Source organism: Chiloscyllium punctatum, chromosome 31, assembly GCF_047496795.1.
Source record: "Chiloscyllium punctatum isolate Juve2018m chromosome 31, sChiPun1.3, whole genome shotgun sequence".
NCBI classification, from domain to species: Eukaryota; Metazoa; Chordata; class Chondrichthyes; order Orectolobiformes; family Hemiscylliidae; genus Chiloscyllium; species Chiloscyllium punctatum.
The window spans coordinates 61,118,514-61,140,588 of NC_092769.1; the positions used below are offsets into that span (position 1 = coordinate 61,118,514).

Here is a 22,075-nt window from a genome sequence, read left to right on the forward strand (position 1 = left end):
TGACACGCCCAATTGTGAGAAAGGGACGGGACAGGTTGATCCAACCAATCAGAACGGTGGAATGGACGTCAATCCGGGGGGGGGGTGGGGGCAACTCGTGCTCCAACCAATCAGTGAAGCAGCAGACGGGTTTGAAAGTCGTGAGGTGTAAGGCTGTGTCCTGGTCTCAGGGGAGGATACCTTTGTATTCGTACTTTTTGCAGCGCATAAAATGGGAAACATTTCCAAGTCTTCAATTCCAATCAAATATCGCAGCAAGATCTGACAGAGCCACTCCATTCACTAGTACCTCACTATCATTCGCCTTTCACCGTGCAAGGTAAAAGGTTTGTCTGTAAGAAAATACTTCCGAGATCAGTGTCACTGGGAAAATTCCGAGAGATTCAAAATCGCGTTCAGAGCAGCCCCAGAGGATGTGTCTTAGTTGGGGCACTGCACCTGAGGAAAAAAGAGCTGTAGACCTCCTTGGGGGAGCAGTACAGATTTATCCCATTGATGTCTGGACTTATGTTATGAACACAGGCCGCAGAAATCAGTCTTCAACACATTAGAAAGAATGTCAAGGCACAGAAAATAATTTGGCCGACGTAAGTCATTGAATCTTTTCGTTTCCATTCATTAAGTACAGAGGAATGGGGAGCACCACTTATTCTGGAAAAAAATAGTTTTACAGTTGTGTCTCTTGCCATACGTTACCCAATCTTTTCGAATTTACATAGATGACTTAAATAGGAGAATGAAGGCATGGTAGCTAAGAATGGGGGGAAACTGTTATAATGAGGACATAAGTTGCGGACGGAGATGGATAGGTTTAGTAAATAGGAGTATAATGTGGGAAAATGTGAAGTCATGCACTTCGGCAGGAGGAATAAATTAGTGCAGAATACTTTTGAATGGAGAATGACTGCAGAATTCTGAGGTGCAGAAGGATTTAAAGCATGAGTTACAGTTTTGGAATGAAGATAGAGCGTGTAGTTTTGAAAAGTGTGTTGCTGGAAAAGCGCAGCAGGCCAGGCAGCATCCGAGGAGCAGGAGAATCGACATTTCGGGCATAAGATTCTCCTGCTCCTCGGATGCTGCCTGTCCTGCTGCGCTTTTCCAGCATCACACTTTTCAACTCTGGTCTCCAGCATCTGCAGTCCTCACTTTCTCCCAGATAGAGCGTATAGTCAAGAATGTTAATAGGCTGCTACCTTTTTTTTAATGACAGGAATAGAACATAAATATACGGATGTTCTGCTTTATTTATGCAGGGAATTGGTGAGACTGCATCTCTCATACTGTGCACGATTTCCATCGTCGTCTGTCAGGAAATGTGTAGATTTATTGGAGATGATTCAAAGGAGGTTGACTGGATTGATACCTGGAGTCAATGGGTTGTCTAAGGAGGACAGGTTGTAGAGGCAATAAGGAAAAGGAGGTGGGCAGAATTGCTGATTAATAAAGTAAATTAATATTATTGTAAGCAAGGATATAGGTTGTGGCGAAGTAGAATCTGTATAGGTTGAACTTAGAAACACGAGTAGGCATAGCTGTAATTGTGGGTGACTTTGATCGGCATATAAATTAAGCAAATCAAATCAGTCGTGATGTGAGGGAGGAGGAATTCTTAGCATGTATATGGAACAGTTTTATCAATCAATGCATTGAAGAACCAAAATTGGGTAACAAGACAGGAATAATTGACAACCAAAATTAGCAAGGCCTCTTAGGGAAGAATGACCACGATATTAGAGTCATAGAGGTGTACACCATGGAAACAGACCCTTCTGTCCAACTCGTCCATGCCAACCAGATATCCCAACCCAATCTAGTCCCACCTGCCAGCACCCGGTGCATATCCCTCCAAACCCTTCCTATTCATATACCCATCCAAATGCCTCTTAAACGTTGCAATTGTAGCAGCCTCCACCACTTTCTCTGGCAGCTCATTCCATACACGTACCACCCTCTGTGTGAAAAAGTTGCCCTTTAGGTCTCTTTTATATCTTCTGGACTCCCCGACCCCAGGGAAAAGACTTTGCCTAGTTACCCTATCCATGCCCCTCATAATTTTGTAAAACTCTATCAGGTCATCCCTCAGCCTCCGATGCTCCAGGGAAAACAGCCCCAGCCTGTTCAGCCACTCCCTATAGCTCAAATCCTCCAACCTTGGCAACATCCTTGTAAATCTTTTCTGAACTCTTTCAAGTTTCACAACATCTTTCCAGTAGGAAGGAGACCAGAATTGCATGCAATATTCCAATAGTGGCCTAACCAATGTCTTGTACAGCCGCAACATGACCTCCTGACTCCTGTACTCTGACCAATAAAGGAAAGCATACCAAATGTCATCTTCACTATCCAATCTACCTGCGACTCCACTTTCAAGGAGCTATGAACCTGCACTCCAAGGTCTCTTTGTTCAGCAACATTCCTTTGGACCTTACCATTAAGTGTATAAGTCCTGCTAAGATGTGCTTTCCCAAAATGCAGCACCTCTCATTTATCTGAATTACACTCCATCTGCCACTTCTCAGCCCATTAGCCCATCTGGTCAAGATCCTGTTGTAATCTGAGGTAACCTTCTTCACTGTCCACTACACCTCCAATTTTGATGTCATCTGCAAACTTACTAAATACCTCTTATGCTCACATCCAAATCATTTCTGTAAATGATGAAAAGTAGCGGACCCAGCACATCCTTGTGGCATTCCACTGGTCATAGGCCTCCAGTCTGAAAAACAACACTCCACCACACTCTGTCTTCTACCTTTGAGCCAGTTCTGTATCCAAATGGCTAGTTCTCCCTGTATTCCATGAGATATAACCTGGCTAACCAGTCTCCCATGGGGAACCTTGTTGAACGCCTTACCGCAGTCCATATAGATCATGTCTACCACTCTGCCCTCATCAATCCTCCTTGTTACTTCCTCAAAAAACTCAACTCAATCAAGTTTATGAGACATGATTTCCCACGCACAAAGCCATTTTGACTATCCCTAATCAGTACTTGCCTTTCCAAATACATTTGATAAGGTTCCCCATGGTAGGCTCATTCATAAATTCAGCAAGTATGGGATACAGGGAGATTTGGCTATCTGGATTCAGAATTGGCTGGCTAACAGAAGGCAGAGAGTGGTTGCAGATGGAAAGTATTCTGCCTGGAGGTCAGTGTTGAGTGGGGTCCCGCAGGGCTCTGTTCTTGGGCCTCTGCACTTTGTAGTTTTTATAAATGACTTGCATTAGGAGGTTGAGGAGTGGGTTAGTAAATTTGCAGATGACACAAATGTTGGAGGTGTCGTCGAGTGTATAGAGGGCTACTGCAGGCTGCAGCGCGACATAGACAGGATGCAGAGCTGAGCTGAGAAATGGCAGATGGAGTTCAACCTGGATAAATGTGAAGTAATGCATTTTGGAAGGTCGAACTCGAATGCTGAATATCGAATTAAAGACAGGATTCTTGACAGTGTGGAGGAACAGAGGGATCTGGATGTGCAAGTACATAGATCCCTCAAAGTTGCCACCCAAGTGGATATGGTTGTTAAGAAAGCATATGGTGTTTTGGCTTCCACTAACAGGGGGATCAAGTTTAAGAGCCGCAAGGATTTGCTGCAACTCTGCAAGTCCCTGGTGAGACCATACTTGGAATATTGCGTCCAGTTCTGGTCGCCCTACTATAGGAAAGATACAGAGGCTTTGGAGAGGGTGCAAAGAACGTTTATCAGGATGCTGCCTGGACTGGGGGGCTTGCCTTATGAAGAAAGGTTGAATAAGCTCGGACTTTTCTCTCTGGAGAGAAGGAGGAAAAGAGGAGAACTGATCAAAGTATACAAAATAATGAGTGGATTGGATAGAGGCAATAGCCAGAGACTTTTCCCCAGGGCAGATTGACTTTTATAAGGAGTTATAGTATGAAGATATTAGGAGGAAGGTATAAAGGAGACATCAGAGGTAGGTTGTTTATGCAGAGAGTTGTGAATGCATGGAATGCGTTGCCAGCTGTGGTGGTGGAAGCAGAGTCATTGGGGACATTTAAGCGACTGCTGGACATGCACATAGATGGCAGTGAGTTGAGGGGTGTGTAGGTTAAGTTACTATATTTTACATTCGGATTAAACCTTGGCACAGCATTGTGGGCCAAAGGGCCTATTCTGTGCTGTAAGTTTCTATGTTCTATGTGCATCCTGTCCCTCAGGATTCCCTCCAACAACTTGCCCACCACCGACGTCAGTCTCACTGGTCTATAGTTCCCTGGCTTGTCCTTACCATCTTTCTTAAACAGTGGCACCACGTGAGCCAACCTCCAGTCTTCTGGCACCTCACCTGTGACTATTGATGATACAAATATCTCAGCAAGAGGCCCAGCAATAATTTCTCTAGCTTCCCACAGAGTTCTACACCTGATCAGGTCCTGGCGTTTATCCACCGTTATGCTTTACAAGACATCCAGCACTTCCTCCTCTGTAATATGGACATTTTCCAAGATGTCACCATCTATTTCCTACATTCTATATCTTCCATATCCTTTTCCACAGTAAATACTGATGCAAAATACTCATTTAGTACCTTCCCCATTTTCTGCGGCTCCACACAAAGGCCACCTTGCTGATCTTTGAGGGGCCCTATTCTCTCGCTCGCTACCCTTTTGTCCTTAATGTATTTGTAAAAACCCTTTAGATTTTCCTTAATTCTATTTGCCAAAGCTATCTCATGTCCCCTTTTTGTCCTCCTGATTTCCCTCTTAACTATACTCCTACTGCCTTTATATTCTTCTAAGGATTCATTCGATCTATCCTGTCTATACCTTACAAATGCTTCCTTCTTTTTCTTAACAAAACCCTCAATTTCTTTAGTCATCCAGCATTTGCTATACCTTCCAGCCTTTCCTTTCACCCTAACAGGAATATACCTTCTCTGGGTTCTCGTTATCTCATTCCTGATGGCTTCCCATTTTCCAGCCGTCCCTTTACCTGCGAACATCTGCCCCCAGTCAGCTTTTGAAATTTCTTGCCTAATATCATCAAAATTAGCCTTTCTCCAAGTTAGAACTTCAACTTTTAGATCTGGTCTATCCTTTTCCATCAGTATTTTAAATCTAATGGAATTATGGTCACTGGCCCCGATAGTGAAGAAGGCATTTGGTATGCTTTCTTTTATTGGACAGTGCATTGAGTATAGGAGTTGGGAGGTCATGTTGCAGCTGTGCAGCACATTGGTTAGGCGAATTTTGAAATATTGTGTGGAAGTCTAGTCTCCTTCCCTTCGGAAGAATGTTGTGAAACTTGAAAGAGTTCAAAACATTTACAAGGGTGTTTGAGCTATAGGGAGAGACTGAATAGGGGTGGCACGGTGACTTAGTGGTTAGCATCGCTGCTTTACACTGCCAGGGACCCGGGTTCAATTCCAGCCTCGGGTGACTGTCTGTGTGGAGTTTGCTTATTCTCCCAGAGTCTGCTTGGGTCCCTTCTGGGTGTTTCCTTCTGCAATCCAAAGATATGCAGGTCAGGTGAATTGGCCATGTTATATTGCCCATCATGTTAGTCCGGGTAAATGTAGGGGAATCGGTCTGGGTGGGTTACTCTTTGGAGGGTCAGAGTGGACCTGTTGGGCCGAATGGCCTGTTTCCATGCTGTAGGGAAAACAGCTGGGCTGTTTTCCGTGGAGCATTGCCGGCTGAGGGATCACCGTTTAGAGGTTTATAAAATCATTAGGGTTTTTGATAGGATAAATCGACAAAATCTTTTCCCTGAGATGGGGGGAGTCTAGAACTAGTGGGCATAGCTTTAAGGTGAGAGGGGAACGATATAAAAGTGACCTCAGGACCAATGTTTTCACGCAGAGAAATGCTGCCTGTATGGAAAGAGCTGCTATAAGAAGTGGTTGAGGCTGGTACAATTGTAGCATTTAAAAGGCATCTAGATGGGTATATGAATATGAAGGGTTTGGAGGGATATGGGCCAAGTGCCAGCAAATGGGACTAGATTAGGGTTTGGATTCTGGACGGCATGGACGATTTGGACCAAAGGGTCTGTTTCCGTGCTGTACATCCCAATGACTCTATGTGCACTTGTGAATCTAAGGCATATAAGGCTGTGGCCAAGTGTTGGAAAATGGGATTAGAATAGTTTGGTGGTTGTTTTTAACCTGCCCAGAATGGTAGGCCGAACGGCCTTTTTCTGTGCTGTAGATCTCTGAGACTCTTTGGGCATGAAGTCTGTCGAAGCCACTCACCATCCTGACTTGGACTATATCTCTGTTCCTTCAGTGTTGCAAGGTCAAAATTCTGGAATTCCTTCCCAAACATTATTGTGGGTCTATCTACAGCTCATGAATTACAGCGGTTCAAAACGACAGCTCAGCATCCCATTCTCAAAGGCAAGTCGGGACAGCCATAAAGCCGCCGGAGATGCCCATGTCCCACGAGTGATTTTTTTTAAAGCATTATCGAGACCAAGTGGGAATGTGGATTTCAAGCCTAAATCATTAACCTGTTGTTAGATTTGAGATGGCCCAGGGAATCCCTTGTGGACTCAGACCTGTAAAGCCTCTCTCGGTTCGTCCCAGAGATCGTACTCTTTGGAAGTTTGGAATAAAAACCTCTTACAGACAGTTTAGTTTAATTTTAGTCATCCCCTTTATTCACTAATAGCAATATAACACTGATATAAGCTAAACTAATTAGGTTCTCATAACCTAGGAGAGTAGGGTACCAACTCTTCAAGTGCCCCAGCAGGCTACTCCGATGTACTGCTACAAAGTGGCTTCCATTATACAAAAGTTAACAGATAAGTGAAAGACAATAATTTGTCAGGAAGAAACGTTAAATTGACAGGTCTGTGTACATTTGACTAATTGGCAGCACAGTGGCACAGTGGTTAGCACTGCTGCCTCACAGTGCCAGAGACCCAGGCTCAATTCCCGCCTCAGGCAACTGTCTGTGTGTCGTTTTGAATTGCTGTAATTCATTCTCCCTGTGTCTGCGTGGGCTTCCTCTGGGTGCTCTGGTTTCCTCCCGCAGTACAAAAATATGCAGGTTCAGTGAATTGGCCATGTTAAATTGCCCGTAGTGTTAGGTGAAAGGGTAAATGTAGGGGAGTGGGTCTGGGTGGGTTGCTCTTCGGAGGGTCGGTGTGGACTTGTTGGGCCACAGGGCCTGTTTCCACACTGTAAGTAATCTAATCTAATCTAATCACATCACTCCTACAGGCCCTAAGCCATTCATCAGGTGGGAAAAATATACCCAGCCAAATTAGGTGCCTGCTAGCAAGATAAACTCCTATCATAAAGAGGTACCAGTCTGAGCTAACTGGAGTTCATAAGGTAACCTTGCACAGTTGACATGTCTGATACAATTTTTTAAATTTCAAAAATATACTTTATTCATAAAATATTTTGATGCTCTGTACAGTTGGTCATGCCATACATACATAAACATTCCATTTCTTTGCATACAGAGATCAGAATTTATCATTTGTATATACAAGTCTGTATGTGTATCAATCATATATCCATATATTTAGCTGAGGCGTCAGCAGAGCCCAAATGACTGCATGGGCCTCCTGTTCTTCTTAGGGAGACAGATGTTACATGGTGGTTTTTCCCCTTCCTCCGATCACATTAAAATTATGACCCCTTATGACAGCCATTTTAGCCCTGCGGGAAAGTCTCTGGATATCTACTCTACCTATGCCTCTCATTACCTTGTATACCTGTCGAGTCACCTCTGTTCGTTCTTCTCTCTGGTGTGAAAAGACCAAGCTCACTCAACCTCTCTAAATAAGTCAAGCCCTCCAATCGAGGCAGCATCCTGGTAAATCTCCTCTGCACCCTCTCAAAAGCATCTACATCCTTTCTATAATGAGGAGACCAGAACTGAACACAATATTCCAAATGTGGTCGAACCAAGGTTTTATAGAGCTGCAGCAAAACCTGGCAGCTCTTAAATTCAGTCCCCCTGTTAATGAAAGCCAAAGCACCATACGCCTTCCTAACAACCCTATCAACTTGAGTGGCAACTTTGAGGGATCTCTGTATGTTCCACTACACTGCTAAGAATCCTGTCCTTAACTCTGTATTCTGCATTCAAATTCGACCTTCCAAAATGAATTAGTTCACATTTGTCCAGGTTGAACTCATTCTGCCACTTCTCAGTCCAGCTCTGAATCCTGTCAATATCTTGCTGCAGCCTGCAACAGCTCTCTACACTGTCTACAACACTACCAACCTTTGTGTCATCGGCAAACTTACTAACGCTTCCACTTCTTCATTCAAGTCATTTTTAAAAACTACAAAGAGCAGAGGCCCAAGAGTGGCTATCCACTCGATATCTATGCCTCACCATCTCATACACCTCTGTCAAGTCACCCCATCTTTCTTCGCTGTAATAAGAAAGGCCCCAGCTCCCTCAACCTTTCTTCATAAGACATGCCCTCCACTCCAGGCAGCATCCAGGTAAATATCCTCTGCACCCTACCTAAAGCTTCCACATTCTCCGTATAATGAGACAACCAGAACTGAACACAAGATTTCAAGTATGATCTAACCAGGGCTTTACAGAGCTGAAGCATAACCTGACAGCCCTTAAACTTAATCCCCCTGCTAATGAAAGCCAACACACCATATGCCTTCTTAACAACCCTTGGGTGGCAAGGTTATCCTGTTTTCCTACCTCTGTCTTCCCAGTGTTTTTTCTAACCCACCAACACTGCGATTTCATGTGGCCTATTTTATTGCAGTGAAAACACCAGAGCTTTTTAAACTTCTCTTTCCCTTTCATGAGTTTCCTTTATATCCTGTGTTAAGCTATCTTTATTATCTTCACCGAGATCTACTGTTCCCTCACCACATGAAGATTTCTCTTTTCCCCAATTTCTATCCCTCCTGGATTGAAATTGATCCTCTGAAGCCAAACTTTGATGTATGAATCAATTCATAATAATCAGCCATTTCAGCTGCTAATCTTGCCATTTTAACACTCTGCTTTTCCATGCGAGTTGTCACCACCTCAGGAAGTGAATTTTTGAACTCCTTCAAAATAATCATCTCACTCAGAGCTTCATATGTTTAATCTATTTTTAATGCCCTTACCCATCCATCAAAATTGTGTTGTTTGATCCTTACAAACTCAATGTATGTTTGACCAAGGTCCCTCCTTAGATCTGGCAAAAGCTTATATGCGCTTAAGATGGCTTTCTTCACCTCCTCATTCGCCCCAGATACCTCCTCTAATAGTAAGGCAAATACCTCCCTAGTTCTACGTACCAGCTTTGTTTGGATCAACAAAACCCACATGGTATCTGGCCAATTCATTTGTTTAGCTACCTTCACAAATGAGATGAAAAAGGCTTCTATATCCTTCTCATCAAATTTGACACTCGTTTTTCTGAGACCCTCGACCAACACCAAGACAAAGTATTCAGTTAGGACCTCATCTACCTCTTTTTCATGACCAATTTTAGGCCTTCTAATTCCTTGTTTAAGTTCTTTCATACATTCCTGATTCCCTTGCTTTATCAGGCCCCATCTTCCTGGACTTTCCATATGCTGCTTTTCCTTTTTGACAAAGGTCACAAGATTTCTGGTCTTCCAAAGTTCATGTAACTTGCCACACACATCCTTCGTTCTGACAGAAACATGCCGCTCTGAACTCTTATCAACTGCTGTTTGAAATACTCCCACATGTCCATAGTGGATTTATCCTGAAACAGCTGCCTCCAGTCAAAATTCGTCAGTTCTTGCCTAATATTGTAGTGTAGTGTAAAGGGGTGGCACGGTGACTCAGTAGTTAGCACTACTGCCTCACAGTGCCAGGGACTTGGGTTCAATACCAGCCTTGGGTGACTGTGTGGAGTTTGCACATTCTCCCCGTATCTGTGTGGGTTTCCTCAGGTCAGGTAAATTGCCCAGTGTTAGGCGCATTTGTCAGAGGAAAATGGGTCTGAGTGGGTTACTGTTCAGAGGGTAGGTGTGGACCTGTTGAGCCAAATGGCCTGTTTCCACACCATAGGGAATAAAATCTAGAAAGTAGTTTGTCTTCACCCAAGGACACCCTACTCCTTATCCATGAGTATCTTAAAACTGTGATGTAGGGGTGCCTGGAGTGGACAAAGTTAAATATCACACAATGCCAGTTAGCAGTGCTCCCAAGTGCCAAAACCTTACTGAGTTCTTTGAGAAGGTGATCAAACAGGTGGATGAAGGTAAAGTGGTTGATGTGGTGTACATGGACTTCAGCAAGGCATTTGATAAGGTTCTCCATGAGAGGCTATTGCACAAAATATGGAGGCATGTGATTGAGAGTGATTTAGCGGTTTGGATCAGAAATTGGCTAGCTGAAAGAAGACAGAGGATGGTGGTTGATGGAAAATGTTCAGCCTGGAATTTAGTTACTCGTGGTATACCACAAGGATCTGTTTTGTGGCCACTGCTGTTTGTCATTTTATATAAATAACCTGGACGAGGGCATAGAAGGACGGGTTAGTAAATTAGCGGACAACACTAAGGTCGGTGGAGTTGTGGATAGTGCCGAAAAATGTTGCAGTTACAGAGGGATGAGCTGCAGAACTGAGCTGAGAGATAAAGTGGAGTTTAATGCAGAAAAGTATGAGGTGCTTCACCTTGGAAGGAGCAACAGGAATAAAGAGTACTTGGCTAATGGTAAGATTCTTGGTAGTGTAGATGAGCAGAGAGATCTTAGTGTCCCGGTACATAGATCCTTGAAAGTTGTTAAGAAGGCGTAAGGTGTGTTAGCTTTTATTGGTCGAGGGATTGAATTTCAGAGCCACGAGGACATACTGCAGCTTTACAAAACTCTGGTACAGCTGCACTTGGAATTTTGTGTACAGTTCTGGTCACCACATTATAGGAAGAATGTAGAACCTTAACAGGATGTTGCCTGGTATGGAGGGAAGGTCTTACGAGGAAAGGCTGAGGGACTTGATGCTGTTTTCGTTAGAGGGAAGGTTGAGAGGTGACATAATTGAGACATAAGATAATCAGAGGGTTAGATAGGGTGGACAGTGAGAGCTTTTTTCCTCAGATGGTGGTGGCTAGCATGAGGGGACATAGGTTTAAATTGAGGGATAGGAGATATAGCACAGATGTCAGAGGTGGTTTCTTTACTCAGAGTAGAAGGGGTGTGGAATGCCCTGCCTGCAACAGAAGTAGACACGCCAACTTTAAGGGCATTTAAATGGTCGTTGGATAGACATATGGATGAAAATGGAATAGGGTAGGATTGATGGGCTTCGGATTGGTTCCACAGGTCGGCGTAACATCGAGGTTCGAGGGCCCGTACTGTGCTTTAATGTTCTTTGCTCTATGTTCCATGTTTAATATATGCAGTTGATTGCTCTGCCATTTCTTTATTTCACATTATAACTTCCCCTGTTTCTGTTGATACGGGTTTTCATCAATCATTTCTTTCTCTTCATATAACTTTAGAAGCTTTTCCCTTTAGTTTGTATATTCTCTGTAAGCTTACTTTTATTCTTTACTTTCTCATCTTAATCAATCCCTTATTCTTCTTTTGCTAAAATCTGAATTGCTGCTGGTCTTCGTGTCTGCTGCTCTTTTTAGCCAATTTGTACGCCCCTTCCTTGGATCCATTGCTATCTCTAATATTCCTTGTTAGCCATGGCAGGGCCACCTTTCCCATTTTATTTTGTGCCAATCAGGAATGAACAACAGTTGCAGTTCCTTCAAATGCTCTTTAAATGTTTGTCCTCCCTTTATATCCTGTCCCCCAATTTATTGTAGCCTGCTAATGCCTCACACCATTGTAATTGCCTCTATTTAGATTTCAGCCCCTTGTCTCAGAATCAACTCTGTCACTCTCCATCTTAATGTCGAGTTATGAATTCTGACTAAATTCTTCAGTCTCCTACAAGGGGCCTCATACAGCTAGATTGCCAATTCTTCCCTTTTCGTGACATAATTAACATTTTGAAATTAAAGTTGCTTTAGTACTAGAAGACCATAGGACTGCTTTCTCACTTGAGAGAGAGAGATGGCTAATATTGCTTTAACATGAAGGTCACCATATCTCAGGCAATGGGCAAGTTTAGGAATGTGGGACCTTCATGGTGACCTCAGCCGAAACAGAGATTGAGCACATGCTATTACATCACTCTGCATTACAAACCAGCTGGCCAGCCAATTCAGTTAACCCACCCCTGGCTATTACACCGTAGACACTTGAATATGGACTTCATTTGAGTCCGCAATGTATCAATCCAGAAAACCATCTCGTACACACTCCTGGAATGTCTCCTCTATCGTATTGTTACTGATGTGATTTGCTCAATTTACATGCAGATTGAAGTCACCCAGAATAACTATAAGATATCAGAACAGAATTAGGCCATTTGGCCCACTAAGTCTGCTCCACAATTTGATCATGGTTGCTATGTTGCTCAGTCCCCTTCTCCTGTCTTCAGCCTTCTCACATAACCATTGATCCCCATACCAGTCAAGAATAGATCTATCTCTGTCTTGAATACACTTAATGACTTGGCCTCCACAGCTCTCTCAGGCAATGAGTTCCACAGAATTGCCACCCTCTGACTGAAGTAACTACTCTTCATCTCAGTTCTAAAGTATTGTCCCTTCACTCTGAGGCAGTGCCCTCGGATCCTAGTCTCCCTTATGAGTTGAAACATCTCCTCTACCTCTATTCTATGCAGGCCTCTCAGTATACTTCTGTAAATTTCAATCATATCGACCTTATACTTCTAAACTCCATTGAATACATCATCTGATTCTTCAACTGCTACATGTGTGACAAGTCCTTCATCCCTGGGATCATATAGTAAACCTTTTCTCGACTCCTCCAATGCTAGCACATCCTCTGGAATACCGTGTGCTGTTTTGGTTGCCCTGTTATAGGAAGCATATTAAAAAACTGGAGAGGCTTTGGAAAAGATTTTGCTGGAAATGGAAGGCGAGTTATAAAAATAGCTGGTTAGGCTGAAATCTTTCTAATGGGCGCATAGGAGGTTGAGAGGTGTCCTTATGGAGGTTTATAGAATCATGAGGGGCATAGATAAGATGAATAGCCAAGGTCTTTTCCCATGGTAGGAGAGTTCAAAACTTGGGGGCATGTTTTTAAAGTGAGAGGAGAAAGATTTAAAAGGGAACTGAGGGGCAACTTTTTTACACAAAGAATAATTTATGTGTGGAATGAATTGCCAGAGGAAGCAGTGAATGCACATACAGTCACAACATTTATGACAATTAGCTAAGTACATGAATAGGAGAAAGTGAGAACTGCAGATGCTGGAGATCCGAGTCGAGAGTGTGGTGCTGGAAAAGCACAGCAGGTCAGGCAGCATCCAAGGAGTAGGCTTTGGGAATATTGATCACAATTCCATAAGTTTTAGAATGCTCATGGATAAAGACTACAGTGATCCAAAAGGAAGAGTGCTAAATTGAGGGAAGGCCAACTATACCAAAATTTGGCAGGAGCTGGGGAATGTAGATTGGGAGCAGTTGTTTGAAGGGAAATCCACATTCGACATGTTGGAGGCTTTTAAAGAGAGGTTGATTAGATTTCAGGAGAGCTATGTTCCTGTGAAAATTAGGGATAGAAATGGCAAGATTAGGGAACCATGGATGACGGTTGAAGTTGAGACTAGCCAAGAGGAGAAAGGATGTGTACATAAGGTTTAGGCCACTGAAGACAGACGAAGCTTTGGAAGAATATCGGGAATGTAGCACCAATTTGAAACCAGGAATTAAGAAGGCTAAAAGGGGTCATGAGATATCCTCAGCGAGCAGGATTGAAGAAAACCACAAAGCCTTTTATTCAAATATAAGGAGCAAGAGTGTAACTAGGGAAAGGATTGGCCCACTCAAGGATAAAGGAGAAAAAATATGCATGGAGTGAGAGAAAATGGGTGAGATTCTTCATGAGTATTTTGCATCGGTATTCACTGAGGAGAGAAACATGGCAAATGTTGAGGTTAGGGATAAATCTTTGCTTACTCTAGGTCAAGTCGGCAAAGTGATTGGGAGGAAGTGTTAGGTATTTTAAAAGGCATTAAGGTGGACAAATCCACAGGTCCGGATGGGATCCATCCCAGATTACTGAGGGAAGCGAGAGAGGAAATAGCTGGAGCTTTAACACATATCTTTGAAGCATTCTTGAACACGGTTGAGATCTCAAAGGACTGGAGAATTGTTAATGTTGTTCCCTTATTTAAGAAGAGTAGCAGGGATAATCCAGGTAATTACAGACCTGTGAGCCTGACGTCAGTGGTAGGGAAGCTGCTGGAGAAGATACTGAGGGGATAGGATATATACCCATTTGGAAGAAAATGGACTTTTCAGTGATAGGCAGCAATATTTTGTGCAGGGAAGGTCATGTGTTACAAACCTAAGAGAATTCTTTGAAGAGGTGACAAAGTTGATTGATGAGGGAAGGGATGCAGAGGTCATATACATGAACCAGAGATTGATAAAGTTCCCGATGGTAGGCAGATGGAGAATGTGAAGTCGCATGGGTTTCAGGGTGTTCTAGCTAGATGGATAGAGAACTGTTTGGGCAACAGGAGACAAAGCATAGTAGTAGTGGAATGGCGATAAAAACAATGACTGCAGATGCTGGAAACCAGATTCTGGATTAGTGGTGCTGGAAGAGCACAGCAGTTCAGACAGCATCCAAGGAGCTTCGAAATCGACGTTTCAGGTGACCTGTGACCAATGGTGTTCCACAGGGATCCATGCTGGGACCACTGTTGTTTATGAGATACGTAAATGTTTTGGAGGAAGGTATAGGTTGCCTCATTAGCAAGTTTGCAGATGACGTAAGATTGGTGGAGTAGCAGATAGTGAAGGGGACTGTCAGAGAATTCTGCAAAATATAGATAGATTGGAGAGTTGGGCAGAGAAATTGGGCAGAGAAATGGCAGATGGAGTTCAATCCTGACAAATGTGAGGTGGTGCATTTTGGAAGATCCAATTCGAGAACGAACTATACAGGAAAAGTCCTGAAGAAAATTGATGTGCAGAGAGATCTGGATGTTCAGGTTCATTGTTCCCTGAAAGTGGCAACACAGGTTAGTGGAGTGGTCAAGAAGGCATAACACATGCTTTCCTTCATTAGGTGGGGTATTGAGTACAAGAATTGGCAAGTCATTTTCCAGTTGTATAAGACTTTGGTCCGGCCATACTTGGAATACTGCATACAGTTCTGGTGCCACGGTTCTTGTAGCTCGGATCCCAGTTGCTGTAGTTGTGGGTATGTTCACCGAGTTGGGAAGTTCGCAGATGTTTTGTCCCCTGTTCTAGGTGAAATCCTCAGTGCTTTGGAGTTCCTGAGAAGCGCTGCTGAACTGTGTCTTCTGGAATTTATTTGGTTCTGTTCCTGCAGCTTCCGGTTGCCAGTTCTGTTTGTTCGTGGCAATGGTTGGTATATTGAGTCTAGGTCAATGATTTTATTGATAGAGCCAATGGATGAGTGTCATGCCTCTAGAAATTGGCTGGCTGCCCTCTGTTTAGCTTGTCCTATTATCATTGTGTTGTCTCAGTCGAATTTATGATCCTTGTCATCTCTGTGTATAGCGACTAGGGACAGCTGGTAGTGGTGTTTAGTGACTAGCTGCTGTTCATGAATGCAGATTGCTAGTTATCTGCCTGTTTGTTCTATAAAGTGTTTGTGCAGTCTTTGCATGGAATCTTGTAAACTAATGGTAAACTACAGCTAAAGGTAAGATTCTTGGTAGTGTAGATGAGCGGAGAGATCTCAATGTCCAGGTGCACAGATCCTTGAAAGTTGTCCTTGAACCCAGGTTAATAGGGTTCCTAAGAAGGCATACAGTGTGTTAGCTTTTATTGGTAGAGGGATTGAGCTTCAGAACTATGAGATCTTGCTGCAGCTGTACAAAAACTCTGGTGTGGTCACATTTTGAGTATTGCATACAGTTCTGGTCACCGCATTATAGGAGGGAGATGGAAGCTTTGGTAAGGGTTCAGAGGAGATTTACTGGAATGTTGCCTGGAACAGAGGGAAGGTCTATGAGGAAAGGCTGAGAGAATTGAGGCTCGTTTCATTAGAAAGGAGGTTGAGAGGTGACTTGAAACATTTCAGATAATCAGAGGGTTAGATAGGGTGAACAGTGAGAGCGTTTTTTGTCCGATGGTGATGGCTAACATGAGGGGACATAGCTTTAAATTGAGGGGTGATAGATATAGGACAGATGTCAGAGGTAGTTTCTTTTCTCAGAGTAGTAGGGCTGTGGAATGCACTGCCTGCAGCAGCAGTAGTAGACTTGCCAACTTTAAGGGCATTTAAATTGTTGTTAGATAGTTCAATGCTTTGGCCATGTTGGATTAATTCCATAATGATGACAACAGTTGAGAGGCTCTGATGGAACATGAATTAGTGAGCTAGTTATTGTCAAAAAGTGTGGTGCTGGTAAAGCACAGCCGGTAAGGCAGCATCCAAGGAGCAGGAGCATTTCCAGCATAATTTCTTCATTGGGAATGTGGAGTGAGTTGAGAGATAAATGGGAGAGGTGTGGGTCTGGGGGTCGAGTAGCTGGGAATGCAACGCTATCAAGATGAAGGTTGGGGGTAATGGTGATAGGTCAGAGTGGACAGTGGAACAGACAGGTGGAAAGGAAGATGGACAGGTAGGACAGTTCAAGAGGGCAGTGATGAGTTGGAAGGTTGGATGTGGGATAAGGTGGGGGGAGGAAACTGGTGAAGTACACATTGATTCTGAGTGGTTGGGGGTCCCAAGCAGAAATGAGGTCTTCTTCCTCCAGGCATCAGGTGGCGAGAATTTTGTAGTGGAGGGGGTCCAGGACTTGCATGTTCTTTGCAGAGTTGAAGTGGTTGGCCACAGGACAGTGGGATTGTTTAGTGTGTGTGTGTGTGTGTGTCCCAGAAATATTCTCTGAAACATTCTGCAAGTTGGCATCCTGTCTCCCCAATGTAGACGAGACCACATACAGAGCAACTGACACAGGAGGTGACGTGTGTCGAGATGCAGGAAAATCTCTGTCCAATGTGGAAGGATCCTTATCTAGCCATCAATTCCCAGCTCTCTTCTCCCCAGCCCCACCCCCTCCCATTTATCTCTCAGGCCCCTTAGAGCCTCCAATTCCTGAAGAAGAGCTTGTGCTCGAAACTTCGACTCTCCTGTTCCGTCAGACGCTGCCTGACCTGCTATGCTTTTCCAGTACCATTTTTTTTAAAACTCTGATCTCACAGCATCTGCAGTCCTCACTTTCTCAGAGTGAGCTGGTTTTTGCTGATGATAAGTGTAGATTGACAGGGGTTCGGTAATGGATGGCGTTGGATTTGTCTGCTTTTGTGGACTTGACATAACCGGACTATTTTCTATTAAATGCTGCTTCAATGGAAATATTGTGGTTATATTTGAACAGCTTGTCTGATGCTAAAGCGAGAGCAGGGCACTGAGTATGATGACCATAATCGTATTGAAGCCAAAGCAAGCAGGAAGGGCTGAATGGCCTACTCTTGATCCGATATTTCTACATTGGTGATTTTTCAGAAGAAGCTGATATACAAATGTGCACACCCATAGCCAGAAAAACGCATGGATTCTGGAACTGGAACATCCTTTTGCATTCCTATTGGTCAGAAAACCTTGCCAATCTTGTGTGCGTCGTGTACTCAGTATGCGCAGGACGGAGTGAAGAATGGGGATGGTAGAGACGGAGGTTTCAAGGTTCACAAATATGCACTATCGACCTCAATAAAACTGTTTGGTGTTTTGCTCAGAGTATAAGTAAGCTGCACATTTTCTTCAGAAATCAGACCCCGGTTTAACGGCCAGTAGGGACTCCGGTTATCATGACGGACCTGAACTCCCAGATCTCTCTGCCGACCAACTTTTCCCAAGGCTCTTCTGTCCATTATTTAATTTGCTCTAGAATTTGTCTTGCCTAAATGCATCACCTCACATTTGTCTGGCTTGAAAACCATCTGCCACTTTTCCGTCCAACTCTCCAGTCTATCTATATCTTCCTGTATTCTCCGACAATCCCTTTTGCTTTCTGCTACTCCACCAATCTTCGTGTCATCTGCAAACTTGCTGATCATACCAACAGTGCCCTGTTCCAGATAATTTATATATATTACGAACAACAGTGGCCCCAACACTGACTCCTGTGGAGCACCACTGGTCACCTTTCTCCATTTCGAGAAACTCCCTTCAACAACTACTCTCTATTTCCTGATGCTCAACCAGTTCTTTATCCATCTAGCTAGAACACCTTGCACACCACATGACTTCACTTTCTCCATTAGTCTACAATGGGGAACCTTATCAAATGCCTTACTAAAGTCCAGGTATATAACATCAACAGCTCTTCCTTCATCTATAAACTTGGTCACTTCTTCAAAAAAACTCTAAGTTGATAAGGCACGATCTCCCCGACACAAAACCATGTTATCTATCACTGATAAGCCCATTCTTTTTGAAATATAAATAGATCCTATCCCTCAGTACCTTCTCCAGCAACTTTCCCACCACTGACATCAGGCTCACTGGTCTGTAGTTACCTGGAATATCCCTACTCCTTCTTATTCAGGGGGACAACATGAGCAACCCTCCAGTCCTCTGGCACCTCACCTGTATTTAAGATGCCACAAAGATATCTGTCAGGGCCCCAGCTATTTCCTCTCTCATCTCCCTCAGCAACCTGGGATATATCCCATCTGGTCCTGGGGATTTGTCCACCTTAATAACCTCTAGCCTACCCAACACATTTTCCCTACTTATGTCAATGTGATCCAAACTACTCAAACTTCTGTCTCTCATCTCAACATTCATGTTCCTCTCCTCATTCAGAATCTCATCCATTCCCTCAGGTTCGACACACAGCCTTCCTTTTTTTCCTTTAGTGGACTAATCCTTCCTCTAGTTCCTCTAGTCTGCTTCTTGTATAAGAATAAAATGCTTTGGGTTTCTCCTTAATTCTGCTCACTGAAGCTATTTCATGACCCCTTTTAGCCCGCTTGGTACCTCGTTTAAGACTTCGTCCTACTCTTCCGATATTCTTCCAGAGCTCGTTCTGTTCTTAGCTGCCTACACCTTATGTATGCTTCCCTTTTCCCCTTGGCTAGTCATACAATTTCTCCTGTCATCCACGGTTCACGAATCTTGCCCTTCCTATCCTTTGCCTTCAACGGGATATGCCTATCCTGCACTATCTTTAACCTGTCTTTGAAAACCTCCCACATTTCAAGTGTGGATTTCCCTTCAAATATCTGTGTCCAATCCACATTTCCAAGCTCCTGCCTAATTTTGATATAATTGGCCTTGGCCTAGTTTAGTACTCTTCCCTTAAGACCACACACTTCTTTATCCAAGAGTATTCTAAAACTTGCAGAATTGTGGTCACTGTTCCCACCGCAACTTCTACCACCTGTCTTGGCTCGTTCCCCAGTACCAGGTCCAATATGGCCCTTTCCCTTGTCTGTCTATTGACAGAGAAGGAAATAAGATGTGATAAAGAAACTTGATCTGGAATGTACCGCATTGTCCTTGAGAAAGCATATAGATTATCAGATATTAGATCCATATTCATAACTAACTGTGTCAAAGTTCAATGAGCAATTGTAGTTTAGGCAGGTTCAGTCAAGGGCAATAGATGCTTCAGGTGTAAGCTCTTCATTGGGAAGGGCTTATGCCTGAAACATAGACTGTCCTGCTCCTCAGATGCTGCCAGACCTGCTGTGCTTTTCCAGCGCCACACTTTTTGACTCTAATCTCCAGCATTTGAGATCCTCACTTTCACCAAGGGCAATAGGTGATTATTTGATTAGACACTATGTACAGGATTTCAGGGAGAAGTCAGGAAAATGGCACAAGTCAGCAAGCATATTTGGAGCACTGTACTGCCACAATGCGTTGAAAGGCAGCCTTCTGTGCCCTTACAATTCTGTGAATCACAATTGCTCATTGAACTTGCACACAGCCAGTTATGAATATGGATCTAATGTATGATCATCTGTATGCTTTCTCAAGGACAAGCAATTACAAATAATGTTTGTATTACAGTGAGTTATCAAACGTATTTCTAGATGCACATTTAAAAGAAAGTTTCAGAAAGAATTTGAAAGACTTAAGGATAGATGAGTTCTCTTTGCCAGAGAACCAATATAACCGAGATTACTACAGGAAGCGAGGTAAGAGTTTGCTGTGCCTTTGGTTACGATTTTTGCATCCTCACTGTCCACTTGAGCAGTGCCAGATGATTAGAGGGTGGCAAATATTATTCCCTTTTTATGATTACTTGGGAAAACCATAGTTTGATTAGACATAGTCAGCATGGCGTTTTGAGGGGCAGATCATTCCTCACAAGTCTTATGGAATAATTTGAGGATGTGACAAAACATATTCATGAAAGTAGAGCAGTGGATATCATGTACATGGATTTTATCAAGCATTTGATAAAGTTTCTCATGGTAGGCTCACGCAGAAAGTGAGGAGGCATAGAATGCAGGGAAATTTGGCTGTCTGGATACAGAATTAGCTGGCCCATAGAAGACAGAGGGTTGTCGTAAATAGAAAGTATTCAGCCTGGAGCTTGTTAACCAATGGTGTTCTACAGGGATCTGTTCTGGGACCTCTGCTCTTTGTGACTTTTAAAAATGACTTGGATGAGGAAATGGAAGGTTGGGTTAGTAAGTTTGCCAATGACACAAAGATTGGTGGAGTGGCGGAGGGCTGTTCTAGGTTGCAACGGGATATTGACAGGATACAGAACTGGGCTAAGAAGTGGCAGATGGAGTTCAACCTGGAAAAGTGTCAAGTTATTCATTGTGGAAAGTTAAGTTTGAATATAGATTGCAGATTTAAAGGCAAAATTCTTGGCAGTGTGGAGGAACAGAGCAATCTTGGGGTCCATGTCCATAGATCCCTTAAATTTGCCAGCCAAGTTGATAGGGTTGTTAAGAAAGTGCATGGTGTGTTGGCGTTGACTAGCAGGGGAATCTAGTTTAAGAGCCCTAGACAGACCACATTTGGATTATTGTGTTCAGACATGTTCACCTCATTATAGGAACAATGTGGAAGCTTTAGAGAGGGTGCAGATAATATTTACCAGGATGCTGCCTGGACTGGAGGGCATGTCTTATGAAGAAAGGTTGAGGGAGCTAGTGCTTTTCTTATTGGAGCAAAGAAGGATGAGCGATGACTTCATAGTGGTGTACAATATGACAGGCATAGACACAGTGAATAGTCAGTGACTTTTTACCTGGGCAGAAATGGCTATCGCAGGGGTAAATAATTTTAAGGTGATTGGAGGAAGGTTTAGGGGAGATGTCAGAGATCGGTTCTTTGTACAGAGAGTGATGAGTGTGTGCATTGCACTGCCAGCGGTTGTAATAGAGTCAGATACATTCAGACATTTAAGCACTTGGATGATAGTAAAAGGAAGGGTATGTAGGTTAGTTTGATCTTAGAGTAGGATAAAGGTCAGTACAACATCTAGGGCCGAAAGTCCTGTACTGTGGTGCACTGTTCTATGTTGTAGAATTATGGCAGAAAAAGTAGGGAGAATGTGGGACATGGATTTATAACTTTGAGGGGAAAGTGTTCAACAAAGCCTGGATTTGTCTGGACACAGTTTCTTGTCCAGTGCAATAGAAAGAAAGGATTTGTTGATGGAAAACTCAAATCATAAATCCTACTGCAATTTGAGAGAGTTACTTGAATCATCAGAACCTGAATGTAACCTTTCAATGTATTCATCTGATCTGTTAGTAAGAGAACATCTCAAACATCAGTATGACTAGAAAAGCACTGACACACAGACACCTGGTGGAGTGTTCCAGTAAACAGTCTGGGAAAGAATTTGAGCCAGTTATGCAGCCTTAACGTCAACTGTTTCCAAACGTTGCAAGTTATCCCTCAAACCAATTTTGTTTTTTGATGTTGCAAACAACAGCCTGCTTTAACAGTGAATTGAAATGTAAAGGACAGCTTAGTCAAGATCCTCCTTCTTAGAGTCAGGGTAATGATCATGGATAGTATCAATTAATATTATTTACAGTTGGCCTCCATCATTACCATCCTTGCCTTTCCCCTCTTAAGTCTCACAGTAACAGCTATGAAATT

At 43.2% G+C, this 22,075-nt stretch overlaps 1 long non-coding RNA gene across 1 annotated transcript in view; it reads left to right on the top strand.

Moving 5' to 3' along the window:
- Positions 1-132: 132 nt before the first annotated feature.
- The window catches only part of LOC140456979 (uncharacterized), a 32,375-nt gene continuing 10,432 nt past the window's right edge, over positions 133-22,075 (top strand). Inside the window, exon 1 of the long non-coding RNA XR_011953292.1 lies at positions 133-587. This is a non-coding gene — a long non-coding RNA (uncharacterized lncRNA). The remainder of the gene's footprint in view (positions 588-22,075) is intronic.